The sequence below is a fragment of the Heterodontus francisci genome, chromosome 8 (genome assembly GCF_036365525.1).
Source record: "Heterodontus francisci isolate sHetFra1 chromosome 8, sHetFra1.hap1, whole genome shotgun sequence".
In the NCBI taxonomy this organism is placed as follows: domain Eukaryota; kingdom Metazoa; phylum Chordata; class Chondrichthyes; order Heterodontiformes; family Heterodontidae; genus Heterodontus; species Heterodontus francisci.
Genome location: NC_090378.1, coordinates 135018485 through 135046067, shown reverse-complemented (window position 1 = coordinate 135046067; position 27583 = coordinate 135018485).

Sequence of the window (27583 nt, the reverse complement as noted above, 5' to 3'; positions counted from 1 at the left end):
TCACTCTCTGACACTCTCTGACACTCTCTGACACTCTCAGACACTCTCTGACACTCTCTGAAACTCTCTGTCACTCTCTATCACTCTCCGACACTCTCTGACACTCTCAGACACTCACTATCACTCTCTGACACTCTCTGACACTCTCAGACACTCTCAGACACTCACTATCCCTCTCTGACACTCTCTGGCACTCTCTGAAACTCTCTATCACTCTCTATCACTCTCTGACACTCTCTGACACTCTCTGACACTCTCTATCACTCTCTGACACTCTCTGACACTCTCTATCACTCTCTATCACTCTCTGACACTCTCTGACACTCTCTATCACTCTCTGACACTCTCTGACACTCTCAGACACTCACTATCACTCTCTGACACTCTCTGACACTCTCAGACACTCTCAGACACTCACTATCCCTCTCTGACACTCTCTGGCACTCTCTGAAACTCTCTGTCACTCTCTATCACTCTCTGACACTCTCTGACACTCTCTGACACTCTCTGACACTCTCTATCACTCTCTGACACTCTCTATCACTCTCTATCACTCTCTGACACTCTCTGACACTCTCTATCACTCTCTGACACTCTCAGACACTCTCTGACACACTCAGACACTCTCTGAAACTCTCTATCACCCTCTATCACTCTCTGACACTCTCTGACACTCTCTATCACTCTCTATCACTCTCTGACACTCTCTGACACGCTCAGACACGCTCAGACACTCTCTGACACTCTCTGAAACTCTGCAACACTCTCTATCACTCTCTGACACTCTCTGACACTCTCTGACACTCTCTGATACTCTCTGATACTCTCTGTCACTCTCTATCACTCTCAGACACTCTCTGACACTCTCTGACACTCTCAGACACTCTCTATCACTCTCTGACACTCTCAGACACTCTCAGACACTCTCTGACACTCTCTGACACTCTCTGACACTCTCAGACACTCTCAGACACTCACTATCCCTCTCTGACACTCTCTGGCACTCTCTGAAACTCTCTATCACTCTCTATCACTCTCTGACACTCTCTGACACTCTCTGACACTCTCTATCACTCTCTGACACTCTCTGACACTCTCTATCACTCTCTATCACTCTCTGACACTCTCTGACACTCTCTATCACTCTCTGACACTCTCTGACACTCTCAGACACTCACTATCACTCTCTGACACTCTCTGACACTCTCAGACACTCTCAGACACTCACTATCCCTCTCTGACACTCTCTGGCAATCTCTGAAACTCTCTGTCACTCTCTATCACTCTCTGACACTCTCTGACACTCTCTGACACTCTCTGACACTCTCTATCACTCTCTGACACTCTCTATCACTCTCTATCACTCTCTGACACTCTCTGACACTCTCTATCACTCTCTGACACTCTCAGACACTCTCTGACACACTCAGACACTCTCTGAAACTCTCTATCACCCTCTATCACTCTCTGACACTCTCTGACACTCTCTATCACTCTCTATCACTCTCTGACACTCTCTGACACGCTCAGACACGCTCAGACACTCTCTGACACTCTCTGAAACTCTGCAACACTCTCTATCACTCTCTGACACTCTCTGACACTCTCTGACACTCTCTGATACTCTCTGATACTCTCTGTCACTCTCTATCACTCTCAGACACTCTCTGACACTCTCTGACACTCTCTGACACTCTCAGACACTCTCTATCACTCTCTGACACTCTCAGACACTCTCAGACACTCTCTGACACTCTCAGACACTCTCTGACACTCTCTATCACTCTCTATCACTCTCTGACACTCTCAGACACTCTCTGACACTCTCTGAAACTCTCTATCACTCTATCACTCTCTATCACTCTCTGACACTCTCTGACACTCTCAGACACTCTCAGACACACTCTGACACTCTCTGACACTCTCTGAAACTCTCTATCACTCTCTATCACTCTCTGACACTCTCTGACACTCTCTGACACTCTCTATCACTCTCTATCACTCTCTGACACTCTCTGACATTCTCTGACACTCTCTGACACTCTCTATCACTCTCTATCACTCTCTGACACTCTCTGACATTCTCTATCACTCTCTATCACTCTCTGACACTCTCAGACAGTCTCAGACACTCTCTGACACACCCTGAAACTCTCTATCACTCTCTATCACTCTCTGACACTCTCTGACACTCTCTGACACTCTCTGACACTCTCTATCACTCTCTATCACTCTCTGACACTCTCATACACTCACTATAACTCTCTGACACTCTCTGACACTCTCTGACAGTCTCTATCACTCTCTATCACTCTCTGACACTCTCAGACACTCTCAGACACACTCTGACACTCTCTGACACTCTCTGACACTCTCTGACACTCTCTGACACTCTCTGAAACTCTCTGTCACTCTCTATCACTCTCTGACACTCTCTGACACTCTCTGACACTCTCTGACACTCTCTATCACTCTCTGACACTCTCTATCACTCTCTATCACTCTCTGACACTCTCTGACACTCTCTATCACTCTCTGACACTCTCAGACACTCTCTGACACACTCAGACACTCTCTGAAACTCTCTATCACCCTCTATCACTCTCTGACACTCTCTGACACTCTCTATCACTCTCTATCACTCTCTGACACTCTCTGACACGCTCAGACACGCTCAGACACTCTCTGACACTCTCTGAAACTCTGCAACACTCTCTATCACTCTCTGACACTCTCTGACACTCTCTGACACTCTCTGATACTCTCTGATACTCTCTGTCACTCTCTATCACTCTCAGACACTCTCTGACACTCTCTGACACTCTCAGACACTCTCTATCACTCTCTGACACTCTCAGACACTCTCAGACACTCTCTGACACTCTCAGACACTCTCTGACACTCTCTATCACTCTCTATCACTCTCTGACACTCTCAGACACTCTCTGACACTCTCTGAAACTCTCTATCACTCTATCACTCTCTATCACTCTCTGACACTCTCTGACACTCTCAGACACTCTCAGACACACTCTGACACTCTCTGACACTCTCTGAAACTCTCTATCACTCTCTATCACTCTCTGACACTCTCTGACACTCTCTGACACTCTCTATCACTCTCTATCACTCTCTGACACTCTCTGACATTCTCTGACACTCTCTGACACTCTCTATCACTCTCTATCACTCTCTGACACTCTCTGACATTCTCTATCACTCTCTATCACTCTCTGACACTCTCAGACAGTCTCAGACACTCTCTGACACACCCTGAAACTCTCTATCACTCTCTATCACTCTCTGACACTCTCTGACACTCTCTGACACTCTCTGACACTCTCTATCACTCTCTATCACTCTCTGACACTCTCATACACTCACTATAACTCTCTGACACTCTCTGACACTCTCTGACAGTCTCTATCACTCTCTATCACTCTCTGACACTCTCAGACACTCTCAGACACACTCTGACACTCTCTGACACTCTCTGACACTCTCTGACACTCTCTGACACTCCCTGAAACTCTCTATCACTCTCTATCACTCCCTGACACTCTCTGACACTCTCTGACACTCTCTGACACTCTCTATCACTCTCTGACACTCTCTGACACTCTCTGACAGTCTCTATCACTCTCTATCACTCTCAGACACTCTCTGAAACACTCTGAAACTCTTTATCACTCTCTATCACTCTCTGACACTCTCTGACAGTCTCTGACACTCTCTATCACTCTCTGACACGCTCTGACACTCTCAGACACTCTCTGACACTCTCTGACACTCTCTATCATTCTCTGACACTCTCTGACACTCTCTGAAACTCTCTATCACTCTTTATCACTCTCTGACACTCTTTGACACTCTCTGACACTCTCTATCACTCTCTATCACTCTCTGACACTCTCTGACACTCTCTATCACTCTCTATCAATCTCTGACACTCTCAGACACTCTCTGACACTCTCTGACACTCCCTGAAACTCTCTATCACTCCCTGACACTCTCTGACACTCTCAGACACTCTCTGACACTCTCTATCACTCTCTGACACTCTCTGACACTCTCTATCACTCTCTATCACTCTCTGACACTCTCAGACACTCTCAGACACTCTCTGACACTCTCTGACACTCCCTGAAACTCTCTATCACTCTCTATCACTCCCTGACACTCTCTGACACTCTCTGACACTCTCTGACACTCTCTATCACTCTCTGACACTCTCTGACACTCTCTGACAGTCTCTATCACTCTCTATCACTCTCAGACACTCTCTGAAACACTCTGAAACTCTCTATCACTCTCTATCACTCTCTGACACTCTCTGACAGTCTCTGACACTCTCTATCACTCTCTGACACGCTCTGACACTCTCAGACACTCTCTGACACTCTCTGACACTCTCTATCACTCTCTGACACTCTCTGACACTTTCGGACACTCTCTAACAGTCTCTGACACTCTCTATCACTCTCTATCACTCTCTATCACTCTCTGACACTCTCTGACACTCTCTGACACTCTCTATCACTCTCTATCACTCTCTGACACTCTCTGACACTCTCTGACACTCTCTATCACTCTCTATCACTCTCTGACACTCTCTGACACACTCTGACACTCTCAGACACTCTCTGACACTCTCTGACACTCTCTGACAGTCTCTGACACTCTCTGACACTCTCTGACAGTCTCTATCAGTCTCTATCACTCTCAGACAGTCTCAGACACACTCTGACACTCTCTGACACTCTCTGAAACTCTCTATCACTCTCTATCACTCTCTGACACTCTCTGACACTCTCTATCACTCTCTATCACTCTCTATCACTCTCTGACACTCTCTGACACTCTCAGACACTCTCAGACACTCTCTGAAACACTCTGAAACTCTCTATCACTCTCTATCACTCTCTGACACTCTCTGACACTCTCTGACACTCTCTATCACTCTCTGACACGCTCTGACACTCTCAGACTCTCTCTGACACTCTCTGACACTCTCTATCATTCTCTGACACTCTCTGACACTCTCTGAAACTCTCTATCACTCTTTATCACTCTCTGATACTCTTTGACACTCTCTGACACTCTCTATCACTCTCTATCACTCTCTGACACTCTCTATCACTCTCTATCACTCTCTGACACTCTCAGACACTCTCTGACACTCTCTGACACTCCCTGAAACTCTCTATCACTCTCTATTAGTCCCTGACACTCTCTGACACTCTCTGACACTCTCTGACACTCTCTATCACTCTCTATCACTCTCTGACACTCTCAGACACTCACTATTACTCTCTGACACTCTCTGACACTCTCTGACAGTCTCTATCACTCTCTATCTCTCTGAAACACTCTGAAACTCTCTATCACTCTCTATCACTCTCTGACACTCTCTGACACTCTCTGACAGTCTCTGACACTCGCTATCACTCTCTGACACTCTCTGACACGCTCTGACACTCTCAGACACTCTCTGACACTCTCTGACACTCTCTATCACTCTCTGACACTCTCTGACACTCTCTGACACTCTCTGACACTCTCTATCACTCTCTATCACTCTCTATCACTCTCTGACACTCTCTGACACTCTCTGAGACTCTCTATCACTCTCTATCACTCTCTATCACTCTCTGACACTCTCTGACACTCTCTGACACTCTCTGACACTCTCTATCACTCTCTATCACTCTCTATCACTCTCTGACACTCTCTGACACTCTCTATCACTCTCTATCACTCTCAGACACTCTCAGACACTCTCAGACACTCTCAGACACTCTCAGACACTCTCAGACACTCACTATCACTCTCTGACACTCTCTGACACTCTCTGACAGTCTCTATCACTCTCTATCTCTCTGAAACACTCTGAAACTCTCTATCACTCTCTATCACTCTCTGACACTCTCTGACACTCTCTGACAGGCTCTGACACTCTCTATGACTCTCTGACACTCTCTGACACGCTCTGACACTCTCAGACACTCTCTGACACTCTCTGACACTCTCTATCACTCTCTGACACTCTCTGACACTCTCTGACACTCTCTGACAGTCTCTGACACTCTCTATCACTCTCTATCACTCTCTATCACTCTCTGACACTCTCTGACACTCTCTGACACTCTCTATCACTCTCTATCACTCTCTATCACTCTCTGACACTCTCTGACACTCTCTGACACTCTCTGACACTCTCTATCACTCTCTATCACTCTCTATCACTCTCTGACACTCTCTGACACTCTCTATCACTCTCTATCACTCTCTGACACTCTCAGACACTCTCAGACACTCTCAGACACTCTCAGACACTCTCTGACACTCCCTGAAACTCTCTATCACTCTCTATCACTCCCTGACACTCTCTGACACTCTCTGACACTCTCTATCACTCTCTATCACTCTCTGACACTCACTATCACTCTCTGACACTCTCTGACACTCTCTGACAGTCTCTATCACTCTCTATCACTCTCAGACACTCTCTGAAACAATCTGAAACTCTCTATCACTCTCTATCACTCTCTGACACTCTCTGACACTCTCTGACACTCTCTGACACTCTCTATCACTCTCTGACACTCTCTGACACTCTCTGACACTCTCTATCACTCTCTATCACTCTCTGACACTCTCTGACACTCTCTGACACTCTCTATCACTCTCTATCACTCTCTGACACTCTCAGACACTCTCTGACACTCTCTGACACTCCCTGAAACTCTCTATCACTCTCTATCACTCCCTGACACTCTCTGACACTCTCTGACACTCTCTGACACTCTCTATCACTCTCTATCACTCTCTATCACTCTCTGACACTCTCTGACACTCTCAGACACTCTCAGACACTCTCTGAAACACTCTGAAACTCTCTATCACTCTCTATCACTCTCTGACACTCTCTGACACTCTCTGACACTCTCTATCACTCTCTGACACGCTCTGACACTCTCAGACTCTCTCTGACACTCTCTGACACTCTCTATCATTCTCTGACACTCTCTGACACTCTCTGAAACTCTCTATCACTCTCTGATACTCTTTGACACTCTCTGACACTCTCTATCACTCTCTATCACTCTCTGACACTCTCTAACACTCTCTATCACTCTCTGACACTCTCAGACACTCTCTGACACTCTCTGACACTCCCTGAAACTCTCTATCACTCTCTATTAGTCCCTGACACTCTCTGACACTCTCTGACACTCTCTGACACTCTCTATCACTCTCTATCACTCTCTGACACTCTCAGACACTCACTATCACTCTCTGACACTCTCTGACACTCTCTGACAGTCTCTATCACTCTCTATCTCTCTGAAACACTCTGAAACTCTCTATCACTCTCTATCACTCTCTGACACTCTCTGACACTCTCTGACAGTCTCTGACACTCTCTATCACTCTCTGACACTCTCTGACACGCTCTGACACTCTCAGACACTCTCTGACACTCTCTATCACTCTCTGACACTCTCTGACACTCTCTGACACTCTCTGACAGTCTCTGACACTCTCTATCACTCTCTATCACTCTCTATCACTCTCTGACACTCTCTGACACTCTCTGACACTCTCTATCACTCTCTATCACTCTCTATCACTCTCTGACACTCTCTGACACTCTCTGACACTCTCTGACACTCTCTATCACTCTCTATCACTCTCTATCACTCTCTGACACTCTCTGACACTCTCTATCACTCTCTGACACTCTCAGACACTCTCAGACACTCTCAGACACTCTCAGACACTCTCTGACACTCTCTGACACTCCCTGAAACTCTCTATCACTCTCTATCACTCCCTGACACTCTCTGACACTCTCTGACACTCTCTATCACTCTCTATCACTCTCTGACACTCACTATCACTCTCTGACACTCTCTGACACTCTCTGACAGTCTCTATCACTCTCTATCACTCTCAGACACTCTCTGAAACACTCTGAAACTCGCTATCACTCTCTATCACTCTCTGACACTCTCTGACACTCTCTGACACTCTCTGACACTCTCTGACACTCTCTATCACTCTCTGACACTCTCTGACACTCTCTGACACTCTCTGACACTCTCTATCACTCTCTATCACTCTCTGACACTCTCAGACACTCGCTGACACTCTCTGACACTCCCTGAAACTCTCTATCACTCTCTATCACTCCCTGACACTCTCTGACACTCTCTGACACTCTCTGACACTCTCTATCACTCTCTATCACTCTCTATCACTCTCAGACACTCTCTGAAACACTCTGAAACTCTCTATCACTCTCTGACACTCTCTGACACTCTCTGACAGTCTCTGACACTCTCTATCACTCTCTGACACTCTCTGACAGGCTCTGACACTCTCTGACACTCTCTGACACTCTCTATCACTCTCTGACACTGTCTGACACTCTCTGACAGTCTCTGACACTCTCTATCACTCTCTATCACTCTCTATCACTCTCTATCACTCTCTGACACTCTCTGACACTCTCTGACACTCTCTATCACTCTCTATCACTCTCTGACACTCTCTGACACTCTCTGACACTCTCTATCACTCTCTATCACTCTCAGACACTCGCTATCACTCTCTATCACTCTCTGACACTCTCTGACCCTCTCAGACACTCTCAGACACTCTCAGACACTCTCTGACACTCCCTGAAACTCTCTATCACTCTCTATCACTCTCTGACACTCTCTGACACTCTCTGACACTCTCTGACAGTCTCTATCACTCTCTGACACTCTCTGACACTCTCTGACACTCTCTGACACTCTCTGACACTCTCTATCACTCTCTGACACTCTCTGACACTCTCAGACACTCACTATCACTCTCTGACACTCTCTGACACTCTCTGACACTCTCTGACACTCTCTGACACTCTCAGACACTCTCTGACACTCTCTATCACTCTCTGACACTCTCTGACACTCACTATCACTCTCTGACACTCTCTGACACTCTCTGACAGTCTCTATCACTCTCTATCACTCTCTATCACTCTCTGACACTCTCAGACACTCTCTGACACTCTCTGACACTCTCAGACACTCTCTGACACTCTCTATCACTCTCTGACACTCTCTGACACTCACTATCACTCTCTGACACTCTCTGACACTCTCTGACAGTCTCTATCACTCTCTATCACTCTCTATCACTCTCTGACACTCTCTGACACTCTCTGACACTCTCTGACACTCTCTATCACTCTCTATCACTCTCTGACACTCTCTGACACTCTCAGACACTCTCTGACACTCTCTGACACTCTCTGAAACTCTCTATCACTCTCTATCACTCTCTGACACTCTCTGACACTCTCTGACACTCTCTGACACTCTCTGACACTCTCTGACACTCTCTGACAGTCTCTATCACTCTCAATCACTCTCTATCACTCTCTGACACTCTCTGACACTCTCAGACACTCTCTGACACTCTCTGACACTCTCTGACACTCTCTATCACTCTCTATCACTCTCTGACACTCTCTATCACTCTCTATCACTCTCTATCACTCTCTGACACTCTCTGACACTCTCTGACACTCTCTGACAGTCTCTATCACTCTCTATCACTCTCTGACACTCTCTGACACTCTCAGACACTCTCTGACACTCTCTGACACTCTCTGAAACTCTCTATCTCTCTCTATCACTCTCTGACACTCTCTGACACTCTCTGACACTCTCTGACACTCTCTGACAGTCTCTATCACTCTCTATCACTCTCTGACACTCTCTGACAGTCTCTATCACTCTCTATCACTCTCTGACACTCTCTGACACTCTCTGACACTCTCTGACAGTCTCTATCACTCTCTATCACTCTCTGACACTCTCTGACACTCTCTGACACTCTCTGACAGTCTCAGACACTCTCTGACACTCTCTGACACTCTCTGACACTCTCAGACACTCTCTGACACTCTCTGACACTCTCTATCACTCTCTGACACTCTCTGACACTCTCTGACACTCACTATCACTCTCTGACACTCTCTGACACTCTCTGACACTCTCTATCACTCTCTATCACTCTCTGACACTCTCTGACACTCTCTGACACTCTCTGACAGTCTCTATCACTCTCTATCACTCTCTGACACTCTCTGACACTCTCAGACACTCTCTGACACTCTCTGACAATCTCTGAAACTGTCTATCACTCTCTATCACTCTCTGACACTCTCTGACACTCTCTGACACTCTCTGACAGTCTCTATCACTCTCTATCAATCTCTGACACTCTCTGACACTCTCTGACACTCTCTGACAGTCTCTATCACTCTCTATCACTCTGACACTCTCAGACACTCTCTGACGCTCTCTGACACTCTCTGAAACTCTCTATCACTCTCTATCACTCTCTGACACTCTCTGACACTCTCAGACACTCACTATCACTATCTGACACTCTCTGACACTCTCTGAGACTCTCTGACACTCTCTATCACTCTTTATCACTCTCTGACACACTCTGACACTCTCTGACAATCTCTGACACTCCCTGAAACTCTCTATCACTCTCTATTAGTCCCTGACACTCTCTGACACTCTCTGACACTCTCTGACACTCTCTATCACTCTCTATCACTCTCTGACACTCTCAGACACTCACTATCACTCTCTGACACTCTCTGACACTCTCTGACAGTCTCTATCACTCTCTATCTCTCTGAAACACTCTGAAACTCTCTATCACTCTCTATCACTCTCTGACACTCTCTGACACTCTCTGACAGTCTCTGACACTCTCTATCACTCTCTGACACTCTCTGACACGCTCTGACACTCTCAGACACTCTCTGACACTCTCTGACACTCTCTATCACTCTCTGACACTCTCTGACACTCTCTGACACTCTCTGACAGTCTCTGACACTCTCTATCACTCTCTATCACTCTCTATCACTCTCTGACACTCTCTGACACTCTCTGACACTCTCTATCACTCTCTATCACTCTCTATCACTCTCTGACACTCTCTGACACTCTCTGACACTCTCTGACACTCTCTATCACTCTCTATCACTCTCTATCACTCTCTGACACTCTCTGACACTCTCTATCACTCTCTGACACTCTCAGACACTCTCAGACACTCTCAGACACTCTCAGACACTCTCTGACACTCTCTGACACTCCCTGAAATTCTCTATCACTCTCTATCACTCCCTGACACTCTCTGACACTCTCTGACACTCTCTATCACTCTCTATCACTCTCTGACACTCACTATCACTCTCTGACACTCTCTGACACTCTCTGACAGTCTCTATCACTCTCTATCACTCTCAGACACTCTCTGAAACACTCTGAAACTCGCTATCACTCTCTATCACTCTCTGACACTCTCTGACACTCTCTGACACTCTCTGACACTCTCTATCACTCTCTGACACTCTCTGACACTCTCTGACACTCTCTATCACTCTCTATCACTCTCTGACACTCTCTGACACTCTCTGACACTCTCTGACACTCTCTATCACTCTCTATCACTCTCTGACACTCTCAGACACTCGCTGACACTCTCTGACACTCCCTGAAACTCTCTATCACTCTCTATCACTCCCTGACACTCTCTGACACTCTCTGACACTCTCTGACACTCTCTATCACTCTCTATCACTCTCTGACACTCTCAGACACTCACTATCACTCTCTGACACTCTCTGACACTCTCTGACAGTCTCTATCACTCTCTATCACTCTCAGACACTCTCTGAAACACTCTGAAACTCTCTATCACTCTCTGACACTCTCTGACACTCTCTGACAGTCTCTGACACTCTCTATCACTCTCTGACACTCTCTGACAGGCTCTGACACTCTCTGACACTCTCTGACACTCTCTATCACTCTCTGACACTGTCTGACACTGTCTGACACTCTCTGACAGTCTCTGACACTCTCTATCACTCTCTATCACTCTCTATCACTCTCTATCACTCTCTGACACTCTCTGACACTCTCTGACACTCTCTATCACTCTCTATCACTCTCTGACACTCTCTGACACTCTCTGACACTCTCTATCACTCTCTATCACTCTCAGACACTCGCTATCACTCTCTATCACTCTCTGACACTCTCTGACCCTCTCAGACACTCTCAGACACTCTCAGACACTCTCTGACACTCCCTGAAACTCTCTATCACTCTCTATCACTCTCTGACACTCTCTGACACTCTCTGACACTCTCTGACAGTCTCTATCACTCTCTATCACTCTCTATCACTCTCTATCACTTTCTGACACTCTCTGACACTCTCAGACACTCTCAGACACTCTCAGACACTCTCAGACACTCTCTGACACTCTCTGACACTCCCTGAAATTCTCTATCACTCTCTATCACTCCCTGACACTCTCTGACACTCTCTGACACTCTCTATCACTCTCTATCACTCTCTGACACTCACTATCACTCTCTGACACTCTCTGACACTCTCTGACAGTCTCTATCACTCTCTATCACTCTCAGACACTCTCTGAAACACTCTGAAACTCGCTATCACTCTCTATCACTCTCTGACACTCTCTGACACTCTCTGACACTCTCTGACACTCTCTATCACTCTCTGACACTCTCTGACACTCTCTGACACTCTCTATCACTCTCTATCACTCTCTGACACTCTCTGACACTCTCTGACACTCTCTGACACTCTCTATCACTCTCTATCACTCTCTGACACTCTCAGACACTCGCTGACACTCTCTGACACTCCCTGAAACTCTCTATCACTCTCTATCACTCCCTGACACTCTCTGACACTCTCTGACACTCTCTGACACTCTCTATCACTCTCTATCACTCTCTGACACTCTCAGACACTCACTATCACTCTCTGACACTCTCTGACACTCTCTGACAGTCTCTATCACTCTCTATCACTCTCAGACACTCTCTGAAACACTCTGAAACTCTCTATCACTCTCTGACACTCTCTGACACTCTCTGACAGTCTCTGACACTCTCTATCACTCTCTGACACTCTCTGACAGGCTCTGACACTCTCTGACACTCTCTGACACTCTCTATCACTCTCTGACACTGTCTGACACTGTCTGACACTCTCTGACAGTCTCTGACACTCTCTATCACTCTCTATCACTCTCTATCACTCTCTATCACTCTCTGACACTCTCTGACACTCTCTGACACTCTCTATCACTCTCTATCACTCTCTGACACTCTCTGACACTCTCTGACACTCTCTATCACTCTCTATCACTCTCAGACACTCGCTATCACTCTCTATCACTCTCTGACACTCTCTGACCCTCTCAGACACTCTCAGACACTCTCAGACACTCTCTGACACTCCCTGAAACTCTCTATCACTCTCTATCACTCTCTGACACTCTCTGACACTCTCTGACACTCTCTGACAGTCTCTATCACTCTCTATCACTCTCTATCACTCTCTATCACTTTCTGACACTCTCTGACACTCTCTGACACTCTCTGACACTCTCTGACAGTCTCTATCACTCTCTGACACTCTCTGACACTCTCTGACACTCTCTGACACTCTCTATCACTCTCTGACACTCTCTGACACTCTCTGACACTCTCAGACACTCACTATCACTCTCTGACACTCTCTGACACTCTCTGACACTCTCTGACACTCTCTGACACTCTCAGACACTCTCTGACACTCTCTATCACTCTCTGACACTCTCTGACACTCACTATCACTCTCTGACACTCTCTGACACTCTCTGACAGTCTCTATCACTCTCTATCACTCTCTATCACTCTCTGACACTCTCAGACACTCTCTGACACTCTCTGACACTCTCAGACACTCTCTGACACTCTCTATCACTCTCTGACACTCTCTGACACTCACTATCACTCTCTGACACTCTCTGACACTCTCTGACAGTCTCTATCACTCTCTATCACTCTCTATCACTCTCTGACACTCTCTGACACTCTCTGACACTCTCTGACACTCTCTATCACTCTCTATCACTCTCTGACACTCTCTGACACTCTCAGACACTCTCTGACACTCTCTGACACTCTCTGAAACTCTCTATCACTCTCTATCACTCTCTGACACTCTCTGACACTCTCTGACACTCTCTGACACTCTCTGACACTCTCTGACAGTCTCTATCACTCTCAATCACTCTCTATCACTCTCTGACACTCTCTGACACTCTCAGACACTCTCTGACACTCTCTGACACTCTCTGACACTCTCTATCACTCTCTATCACTCTCTGACACTCTCTATCACTCTCTATCACTCTCTATCACTCTCTGACACTCTCTGACACTCTCTGACACTCTCTGACAGTCTCTATCACTCTCTATCACTCTCTGACACTCTCTGACACTCTCAGACACTCTCTGACACTCTCTGAAACTCTCTATCTCTCTCTATCACTCTCTGACACTCTCTGACACTCTCTGACACTCTCTGACACTCTCTGACAGTCTCTATCACTCTCTATCACTCTCTGACACTCTCTGACAGTCTCTATCACTCTCTATCACTCTCTGACACTCTCTGACACTCTCTGACACTCTCTGACAGTCTCTATCACTCTCTATCACTCTCTGACACTCTCTGACACTCTCTGACACTCTCTGACAGTCTCAGACACTCTCTGACACTCTCTGACACTCTCTGACACTCTCAGACACTCTCTGACACTCTCTGACACTCTCTATCACTCTCTGACACTCTCTGACACTCTCTGACACTCACTATCACTCTCTGACACTCTCTGACACTCTCTGACACTCTCTATCACTCTCTATCACTCTCTGACACTCTCTGACACTCTCTGACACTCTCTGACAGTCTCGATGAAATTGCAGAGCCGCTGGCAATGATCTTTTCATCTTCTCTGCTGACGGGGGTGGTACCAGGTGATTGGAGGGTGGCGAATGTTGTGCCCCTGTTCAAGAAAGGGAATAGGAACAACCCTGGGAATTACAGGCCAGTTAGTCTTACTTCGGTGGTAGGCAAGTTGATGGAAAAGGTGCTGAGGGATAGGATTTCTGAGCATCTGGAAAGACACTGCTTGATTCGGGACAGTCAGCACGGTTTTGTGAGGGGTAGGTCTTGCCTCACAAGCCTGATTGAATTCTTTGAGCAGGTGACCAAGCAAGTGGATGAGGGTAAACCAGTGGATGTGGTGTACATGGATTTTAGTAAGGCATTTGATAAGGTCCCCCATGGTAGACTTATGGAGAAAGTCAGGAGGCATGGGATAGTGGGGAATGTGGCCAGTTGGATTAAGAATTGGCTAACTGATAGAAGGCAGAGAGTGGTCTTAGATGGTAAATACTCAGCCTGGAGCCCAGTTACCAGTGGCGTGCCGCAGGGATCAGTTCTGGGTCCTCTCCTGTTTGTGATTTTTATTAACGACTTGGATGAGGAAGTCGAAGGGTGGGTCAGTAAATTTGCAGATGATACAAAGGTTGGTGGAGTTGTGGATACCGAGGAGGGCTATTGTCGTCTGCAAAGGGACTTGGATAGGTTGCAGTGCTGGGCTGAAAAGTGGCAGATGGAGTTTAACCCTGAAAAGTGTGAGGTCGTCCATTTTGGAAGGACAAACATGAATGCAAAATACTGGGTTAACGGTAGGGTTCTTGGGCATGTGGAGGAGCAGAGAGACCTTGGGGTCTATGTGCATAGATCATTGAAAGTTGCAAGTCAAGTGGATAGGGCTGTGAAGAAGGCATATGGGGTGTTAGCGTTCATTAGCAGAGGGATTAAATTTAAGAGCCGTGAGGTGATGATGCAGCTGTACAGGACCTTGGTAAGGCCTCATTTGGAGTACTGTGTGCAGTTCTGGTCGCCTCATTTTAGGAAGGATGTGGAAGCCTTGGAGAGGGTGCAGAGGAGATTTACCAGGATGTTGCCTGGAATGGAGAATAAGTCTTACGAGGAAAGGCTGAACATTCTAGGCCTCTTCTCATTAGAAAGGAGAAGGATGAGGGGTGACATGATAGAGGTTTATAAGATGATCAGGGGAATAGATAGGGTAGACAGTCAGAAACTTTTTCCCCGGGTGGAGCAAAGCGTTACAAGGGGTCATAAATTTAAGGTGAAGGGTGGGAGATATAAGGGGGATGTCAGGGGAAGGTTCTTTACCCAGAGAGTGGTCGAGGCATGGAATGCCTTGCCCGGGGAAGTTGTTGAGTCAGAAACTTTAGGGACTTTCAAAAGGCTTTTGGATAGGTATATGGATAAAGGAGAATGATGGGGTATAGATTAAATTTTCCTTGACAGAGGACAAAGGATCGGCACAACATTGTGGGCCGAAGGGCCTGTTCTGTGCTGTATGTTCTATGTTCTATGTTCTATCACTCTCTGACACTCTCTGACACTCTCAGACACTCTCTGACACTCTCTGACAATCTCTGAAACTGTCTATCACTCTCTATCACTCTCTGACACTCTCTGACACTCTCTGACACTCTCTGACAGTCTCTATCACTCTCTATCAATCTCTGACACTCTCTGACACTCTCTGACACTCTCTGACAGTCTCTATCACTCTCTATCACTCTGACACTCTCAGACACTCTCTGACACTCTCTGACACTCTCTGAAACTCTCTATCACTCTCTATCACTCTCTGACACTCTCTGACACTCTCAGACACTCACTATCACTATCTGACACTCTCTGACACTCTCTGAGACTCTCTGACACTCTCTATCACTCTTTATCACTCTCTGACACACTCTGACACTCTCTGACACTCTCTGACACTCTCTGAAATTCTCTATCACTCTCTATCACTCTCTGCCACTCTCTGACACTCTCTGACTGTCTCTATCACTCTCTGACACTCTCTGACACTCTCAGACACTCTCTGACACTCTCTGACACTCTCTGAAACTCTCTGAAACTCTCTATCACTCTCTATTGCTCTCTGACACTCTCTGACACACTCTGACACTCTCTGACACTCTCTGACACTCTCTATCACTCACTATCACTCTCTGACACTCTCTGACACTCTCTGACACTCTCAGACACTCTCTGAAACTCTCTGAAACTCTCTATCACTCTCTATCACTCTCTGACACTCTCTGACACTCTCTGACACTCTCTGACATTCTCTATCACTCTCTGACACTCTCTGACACTCTCTGACACTCTCTGACACTCTCTGACACTCTCTATCACTATCTGGCAGTCTCTATCACTCTCTATCACTCTCTGACACTCTCTGACACTCTCTGACACTCTCTGACACCCTCTATCACTCACTATCACTCTCTGACACTCTCTGACACTCTCTGACACTCTCAGACTCTCTCTGACACTCGCTATCACTCTCTATCACTCTCTGACACTCTCTGACACTCTCTGACACTCTCTATCACTCTCTATCACTCTCTGACACTCTCAGACACTCTCAGACACTCTCAGACACTCACTATCCCTCTCTGACACTCTCTGGCACTCTCTGAAACTCTCTATCACTCTCTATCACTCTCTGACACTCTCTGACACTCTCTGACACTCTCTGACACTCTCTATCACTCTCTGACACTCTCTGACACTCTCTGACACTCTCAGACACTCTCTGACACTCTCTGAAACTCTCTGTCACTCTCTATCACTCTCCGACACTCTCTGACACACTCTGACACTCTCTATCACTCACTATCACTCTCTGACACTCTCTGACACTCTCTGACACTCTCTGACACTCTCTATCACTCTCTATCACTCTCTGACACTCTCTGACACTCTCAGACACTCACTATCACTCTCTGACACTCTCTGACACTCTCAGACACTCTCAGACACTCACTATCCCTCTCTGACACTCTCTGGCACTCTCTGAAACTCTCTATCACTCTCTACCACTCTCTGACACTCTCTGACACTCTCTGACACTCTCTATCACTCTCTGACACTCTCTATCTTTCTCTATCACTCTCTGACACTCTCTGACACTCTCTATCACTCTCTGACACTCTCTGACACTCTCAGACACTCTCAGACACTCACTATCCCTCTCTGACACTCTCTGGCACTCTCTGAAACTCTCTGTCACTCTCTATCACTCTCTGACACTCTCTGACACTCTCTGACACTCTCTGACACTCTCTATCACTCTCTGACACTCTCTATCACTCTCTATCACTCTCTGACACTCTCTGACACTCTCTATCACTCTCTGACACTCTCAGACACTCTCTGACACACTCAGACACTCTCTGAAACTCTCTATCACCCTCTATCACTCTCTGACACTCTCTGACACTCTATATCACTCTCTATCACTCTCTGACACTCTCTGACACGCTCAGACACGCTCAGACACTCTCTGACACTCTCTGAAACTCTGCTACACTCTCTATCACTCTCTGACACTCTCTGACACTCTCTGACACTCTCTGACACTCTCTGATACTCTCTGATACTCTCTGTCACTCTCTATCACTCTCTGACACTCTCTGACACTCTCTGAAACTCTCTATCACTCTCTATCACTCTCTGACACTCTCTGACACTCTCTGACACTCTCTGACACTCTCTATCACTCTCTATCACTCTCTGACACTCTCAGACACTCTCTGACACTCTCTGACACTCTCAGACACTCTCTATCACTCTCTGACACTCTCAGACACTCTCAGACACTCTCTGACACTCTCAGACACTCTCTGACACTCTCTATCACTCTCTATCACTCTCTGACACTCTCAGACACTCTCTGACACTCTCTGAAACTCTCTATCACTCTATCACTCTCTATCACTCTCTGACACTCTCTGACACTCTCAGACACTCTCAGACACACTCTGACACTCTCTGACACTCTCTGAAACTCTCTATCACTCTCTATCACTCTCTGACACTCTCTGACACTCTCTGACACTCTCTATCACTCTCTATCACTCTCTGACACTCTCTGACATTCTCTATCACTCTCTATCACTCTCTGACACTCTCAGACAGTCTCAGACACTCTCTGACACACCCTGAAACTCTCTATCACTCTCTATCACTCTCTGACACTCTCTGACACTCTCTGACACTCTCTGACACTCTCTATCACTCTCTATCACTCTCTGACACTCTCATACACTCACTATAACTCTCTGACACTCTCTGACACTCTCTGACAGTCTCTATCACTCTCTATCACTCTCTGACACTCTCAGACACTCTCAGACACACTCTGACACTCTCTGACACTCTCTGACACTCTCTGACACTCTCTGACACTCCCTGAAACTCTCTATCACTCTCTATCACTCCCTGACACTCTCTGACACTCTCTGACACTCTCTGACACTCTCTATCACTCTCTGACACTCTCTGACACTCTCTGACACTCTCTGACAGTCTCTATCACTCTCTATCACTCTCAGACACTCTCTGAAACACTCTGAAACTCTCTATCACTCTCTATCACTCTCTGACACTCTCTGACAGTCTCTGACACTCTCTATCACTCTCTGACACGCTCTGACACTCTCAGACACTCTCTGACACTCTCTGACACTCTCTATCATTCTCTGACACTCTCTGACACTCTCTGAAACTCTCTATCACTCTTTATCACTCTCTGACACTCTTTGACACTCTCTGACACTCTCTATCACTCTCTATCACTCTCTGACACTCTCTGACACTCTCTATCACTCTCTATCAATCTCTGACACTCTCAGACACTCTCTGACACTCTCTGACACTCCCTGAAACTCTCTATCACTCCCTGACACTCTCTGACACTCTCTGACACTCTCTGACACTCTCTATCACTCTCTGACACTCTCTGACACTCTCTATCACTCTCTATCACTCTCTGACACTCTCAGACACTCTCAGACACTCTCTGACACTCTCTGACACTCCCTGAAACTCTCTATCACTCTCTATCACTCCCTGACACTCTCTGACACTCTCTGACACTCTCTGACACTCTCTATCACTCTCTGACACTCTCTGACACTCTCTGACAGTCTCTATCACTCTCTATCACTCTCAGACACTCTCTGAAGCACTCTGAAACTCTCTATCACTCTCTATCACTCTCTGACACTCTCTGACAGTCTCTGACACTCTCTATCACTCTCTGACACGCTCTGACACTCTCAGACACTCTCTGACACTCTCTGACACTCTCTATCACTCTCTGACACTCTCTGACACTTTCTGACACTCTCTAACAGTCTCTGACACTCTCTATCACTCTCTATCACTCTCTATCACTCTCTATCACTCTCTGACACTCTCTGACACTCTCTGACACTCTCTATCACTCTCTATCACTCTCTGACACTCTCTGACACTCTCTGACACTCTCTATCACTCTCTGACACTCTCTGACACTCTCTGACACACTCTGACACTCTATCACTCTCTGACACTCTCAGACACTCTCTGACACTCTCTGACACTCTCTGACACTCTCTGACACTCTCTGACAGTCTCTATCAGTCTCTATCACTCTCAGACAGTCTCAGACACACTCTGACACTCTCTGACACTCTCTGAAACTCTCTATCACTCTCTATCACTCTCTATCACTCTCTGACACTCTCTGACACTCTCTATCACTCTCTATCACTCTCTATCACTCTCTGACACTCTCTGACACTCTCTGACACTCTCAGACACTCTCAGACACTCTCTGAAACACTCTGAAACTCTCTATCACTCTCTATCACTCTCTATCACTCTCTGACACTCTCTGACACTCTCTGACACTCTCTATCACTCTCTGACACGCTCTGACACTCTCAGACTCTCTCTGACACTCTCGGACACTCTCTATCATTCTCTGACACTCTCTGACACTCTCTGAAACTCTCTATCACTCTTTATCACTCTCTGATACTCTTTGACACTCTCTGACACTCTCTATCACTCTCTATCACTCTCTGACACTCTCTATCACTCTCTATCACTCTCTGACACTCTCAGACACTCTCTGACACTCTCTGACACTCCCTGAAACTCTCTATCACTCTCTATTAGTCCCTGACACTCTCTGACACTCTCTGACACTCTCTGACACTCTCTATCACTCTCTATCACTCTCTGACACTCTCAGACACTCACTATCACTCTCTGACACTCTCTGACACTCTCTGACAGTCTCTGACAGTCTCTATCACTCTCTATCTCTCTGAAACACTCTGAAACTCTCTATCACTCTCTATCACTCTCTGACACTCTCTGACACTCTCTGACAGTCTCTGACACTCTCTATCACTCTCTGACACTCTCTGACACGCTCTGACACTCTCAGACACTCTCTGACACTCTCTGACACTCTCTATCACTCTCTGACACTCTCTGACACTCTCTGACACTCTCTGACAGTCTCTGACACTCTCTATCACTCTCTATCACTCTCTATCACTCTCTGACACTCTCTGACACTCTCTGACACTCTCTATCACTCTCTATCACTCTCTATCACTCTCTGACACTCTCTGACACTCTCTGACACTCTCTGACACTCTCTATCACTCTCTATCACTCTCTATCACTCTCTGACACTCTCTGACACTCTCTATCACTCTCTATCACTCTCTGACACTCTCAGACACTCTCAGACACTCTCAGACACTCTCAGACACTCTCTGACACTCTCTGACACTCCCTGAAACTCTCTATCACTCTCTATCACTCCCTGACACTCTCTGACACTCTCTGACACTCTCTATCACTCTCTATCACTCTCTGACACTCACTATCACTCTCTGACACTCTCTGACACTCTCTGACAGTCTCTATCACTCTCTATCACTCTCAGACACTCTCTGAAACACTCTGAAACTCTCTATCACTCTCTATCACTCTCTGACACTCTCTGACACTCTCTGACACTCTCTGACACTCTCTATCACTCTCTGACACTCTCTGACACTCTCTGACACTCTCTATCACTCTCTATCACTCTCTGACACTCTCTGACACTCTCTGACACTCTCTATCACTCTCTATCACTCTCTGACACTCTCAGACACTCTCTGACCCTCTCTGACACTCCCTGAAACTCTCTATCACTCTCTATCACTCCCTGACACTCTCTGACACTCTCTGACACTCTCTGACACTCTCTATCACTCTCTATCACTCTCTGACACTCTCAGACACTCACTATCACTCTCTGAAACTCTCTGACACTCTCTGACACTCTCTGACAGTCTCTATCACTCTCTATCACTCTCAGACACTCTCTGAAACACTCTGAAACTCTCTATCACTCTCTGACACTCTCTGACACTCTCTGACAGTCTCTGACACTCTCTATCACTCTCTGACACTCTCTGACACGCTCTGACACTCTCTGACACTCTCTGACACTCTCTATCACTCTCTGACACTGTCTGACACTGTCTGACACTCTCTAACACTCTCTATCACTCTCTATCACTCTCTATCACTCTCTATCACTCTCTGACACTCTCTGACACTCTCTGACACTCTCTGACACTCTCTATCACTCTCTATCACTCTCTGACACTCTCTGACACTCTCTATCACTCTCTATCACTCTCAGACACTCGCTATCACTCTCTATCACTCTCTGACACTCTCTGACCCTCTCAGACACTCTCAGACACTCTCAGACACTCTCTGACACTCTCTGACACTCTCTATCACTCTCTATCACTCTCAGACACTCGCTATCACTCTCTATCACTCTCTATCACTCTCTATCACTCTCTATCACTCTCTGACACTCTCTGACACTCTCTGACAGTCTCTATCACTCTCTATCACTCTCTATCACTCTCTATCACTTTCTGACACTCTCTGACACTCTCTGACACTCTCTGACACTCTCTGACAGTCTCTATCACTCTCTGACACTCTCTGACACTCTCAGACACTCTCTTACACTCTCTGACACTCTCTGACACTCTCTGACACTCTCTATCACTCTCTGACACTCTCTGACACTCTCTGACACTCTCAGACACTCACTATCACTCTCTGACACTCACTATCACTCTCTGACACTCTCTGACACTCTCTGACAGTCTCTGACACTCACTATCACTCTCTGACACTCTTTGACACTCTCTGACACTCTCTGACAGTCTCTATCACTCTCTGACACTCTCTGACACTCTCAGACACTCTCTGACACTCTCTGACACTCTCTGACACTCTCTGACAGTCTCTATCACTCTCTGACACTCTCTGACACTCTCTGACACTCTCTGACACTCTCTATCACTCTCTATCACTCTCTGACACTCTCTGACACTCTCAGACACTCTCTGACACTCTCTGACACTCTCTGAAACTCTCTATCACTCTCTATCACTCCCTGACACTCTCTGACACTCTCTGACACTCTCTGACACTCTCTATCACTCTCTATCACTCTCTGACACTCTCAGACACTCACTATCACTCTCTGACACTCTCTGACACTCTCTGACAGTCTCTATCACTCTCTATCTCTCTGAAACAATCTGAAACTCTCTATCACTCTCTATCACTCTCTGACACTCTCTGACACTCTCTGACAGTCTCTGACACTCTCTATCACTCTCTGACACTCTCTGACACGCTCTGACACTCTCAGACACTCTCTGACACTCTCTGACACTCTCTATCACTCTCTGACACTCTCTGACACTCTCTGACACTCTCTATCTCTCTGAAACAATCTGAAACTCTCTATCACTCTCTATCACTCTCTGACACTCTCTGACACTCTCTGACAGTCTCTGACACTCTCTATCACTCTCTGACACTCTCTGACACGCTCTGACACTCTCTGACACTCTCTGACACTCTCTGACACTCTCTATCACTCTCTGACACTCTCTGACACTCTCTGACAGTCTCTGACACTCTCTATCACTCTCTATCACTCTCTATCACTCTCTGACACTCTCTGACACTCTCTATCACTCTCTATCACTCTCTGACACTCTCTGACACTCTCTGACACTCTCTGACACTCTCTATCACTCTCTATCACTCTCTGACACTCTCTGACACTCTCTATCACTCTCTATCACTCTCTGACACTCTCTGACACTCTCAGACACTCTCAGACACTCTCAGACACTCTCTGACACTCTCTGACACTCCCTGAAACTCTCTATCACTCTCTATCACTCCCTGACACTCTCTGACACTCTCTGACACTCTCTATCACTCTCTATCACTCTCTATCTCTCTGAAACAATCTGAAACTCTCTATCACTCTCTATCACTCTCTGACACTCTCTGACACTCTCTGACAGTCTCTGACACTCTCTATCACTCTCTGACACTCTCTGACACGCTCTGACACTCTCAGACACTCTCTGACACTCTCTGACACTCTCTATCACTCTCTGACACTCTCTGACACTCTCTGACACTCTCTGACACTCTCTATCTCTCTGAAACAATCTGAAACTCTCTATCACTCTCTATCACTCTCTGACACTCTCTGACACTCTCTGACAGTCTCTGACACTCTCTATCACTCTCTGACACTCTCTGACACGCTCTGACACTCTCAGACACTCTCTGACACTCTCTATCACTCTCTGACACATTCTGACACTCTCTGACACTCTCTGACAGTCTCTGACACTCTCTATCACTCTCTATCACTCTCTATCACTCTCTGACACTCTCTGACACTCTCTGACACTCTCTATCACTCTCTATCACTCTCTATCACTCTCTGACACTCTCTGACACTCTCTGACACTCTCTATCACTCTCTATCACTCTCTGACACTCTCTGACACTCTCTATCACTCTCTGACACTCTCTGACACTCTCAGACACTCTCAGACACTCTCTGACACTCTCTGACACTCTCTGACACTCCCTGAAACTCTCTATCACTCTCTATCACTCCCTGACACTCTCTGACACTCTCTATCACTCTCTATCACTCTCTGACACTCTCAGACACTCACTATCAATCTCTGACACTCTCTGACACTCTCTGACAGTCTCTATCACTCTCTATCACTCTCAGACACTCTCTGAAACACTCTGAAACTCTCTATCACTCTCTATCACTCTCTGACACTCTCTGACACTCTCTGACACTCTCTATCACTCTCTATCACTCTCTGACACTCTCTGACACTCTCTGACACTCTCTATCACTCTCTATCACTCTCTGACACTCTCTGACACTCTCTATCACTCTCTATCACTCTCTGACACTCTCAGACACTCTCTGACACTCTCTGACACTCCCTGAAACTCTCTATCACTCTCTATCACTCCCTGACACTCTCTGACACTCTCTGACACTCTCTGACACTCTCTATCACTCTCTATCATTCTCTGACACTCTCAGACACTCACTATCACTCTCTGACACTCTCTGACACTCTCTGACACTCTCTGACAGTCTCTATCACTCTCTATCACTCTCAGACACTCTCTGAAACACTCTGAATCTCTCTATCACTCTCTGACACTCTCTGACACTCTCTGACAGTCTCTGACACTCTCTATCACTCTCTGACACTCTCTGACACGCTCTGACACTCTCTGACACTGTCTGACACTCTCTATCACTCTCTGACACTCTCTGACACTGTCTGACACTCTCTGACAGTCTCTGACACTCTCTATCACTCTCTATCACTCTCTATCACTCTCTATCACTCTCTGACACTCTCTGACACTCTCTGACACTCTCTATCACTCTCTATCACTCTCTGACACTCTCTGACACTCTCTGACACTCTCTGACACTCTCTATCACTCTCTATCACTCTCTATCACTCTCTGACACTCTCTGACACACTCTGACACTCTATCACTCTCTGACACTCTCAGACACTCTCTGAAACTCTCTGAAACTCTCTGACACTCTCAGACACTCTCTGACACTCTCAGACACTCGCTATCACTCTCTATCACTCTTGACACTCTCTGACCCTCTCAGACACTCTCAGACACTCTCAGACACTCTCTGACACTCCCTGAAACTCTCTATCACTCTCTATCACTCTCTGACACTCTCTGACACTCTCTGACAGTCTCTATCACTCTCTATCACTCTCTATCACTCTCTATCACTCTCTGACACTCTCTGACAGTCTCTATCACTCTCTGACACTCTCTGACACTCTCTGACACTCTCAGACACTCTCAGACACTCTCTGACACTCTCTGACACTCTCTGACACTCTCTGACACTCTCTATCTCTCTCTGACACTCTCTGACACTCACTATCACTCTCTGACACTCTCTGACACTCTCTGACAGTCTCTATCACTCTCTATCACTCTCTGACACTCTCTGACACTCTCTGACACTCTCTGACACTCTCTGACACTCTCTATCACTCTCTATCACTCTCTGGCACTCTCTGACACTCTCAGACACTCTCTGACACTCTCTGACACTCCCTGAAACTCTCTATCACTCTCTATCACTCTCTATCACTCTCTGACACTCTCTGACACTCTCTGACACTCTCTGACACTCTCTGACAGTCTCTACCACTCTCTATCACTCTCTGACACTCTCTGACACTCTCAGACACTCTCTGACACTCTCTGACACTCTCTGACACTCTCTGACACTCTCTGACAGTCTCTATCACTCTCTATCACTCTCTGACACTCTCTGACACTCTCTGACACTCTCTGACACTCTCTGACTCTCTCAGACACTCTCTGACACTCTCTGACACTCTCTATCACTCTCTGACACTCTCTGACACTCACTATCACTCTCTGACACTCTCTGACACTCTCTGACAGTCTCTATCACTCTCTATCACTCTCTGACACTCTCTGACACTCTCTGACACTCTCTGACAGTCTCTATATCTTCTATCACTCTCTGACACTCTCTGACACTCTCAGACACTCTCTGACACTCTCTGACACTCTCTGAAACTCTCTATCACTCTCTATCACTCTCTGACTCTCTCTGACACTCTCTGACAATCTCTGACAGTCTCTATCACTCTCTATCACTCTCTGACACTCTCTGACACTCTCAGACACTCTCTGACACTCTCTGACACTCTCTGACACTCTCAGACACTCTCTGACACTCTCTGACACTCTCTATCACTCTCTGACACTCTCTGACACTCTCAGACACTCTCTGACACTCTCTGACACTCTCTGAAACTCTATATCACTCTCTAACACTCTCTGACACTCTTTGACACTCTCTGACACTCTCTGACACTCTCTGAAACTCTCTATCACTCTCTATCACTCTCTGACACTCTCTGACACTCCCTGACACTCTCTGACACTCACTATCACTCTCTGACACTCTCTGACACTCCCTGACAGTCTCTATCACTCTCTATCACTCTCTGACACTCTCTGACACTCTCAGATACTCTCGGACACTCTCTGACACTCTCTGACACTCTCTATCACTCTCTGACACTCTCTGACACTCTCGGACACTCTCTGACACTCTCTGACACTCTCTGAAACTCTCTATCACTCTCTAACACTCTCTGACACTCTCAGACACTCACTATCACTCTCTGACACTCTCTGACAGTCTCTATCACTCTCTATCACTCTCTGACACTCTCTGACACTCTCAGACACTCTCTGAC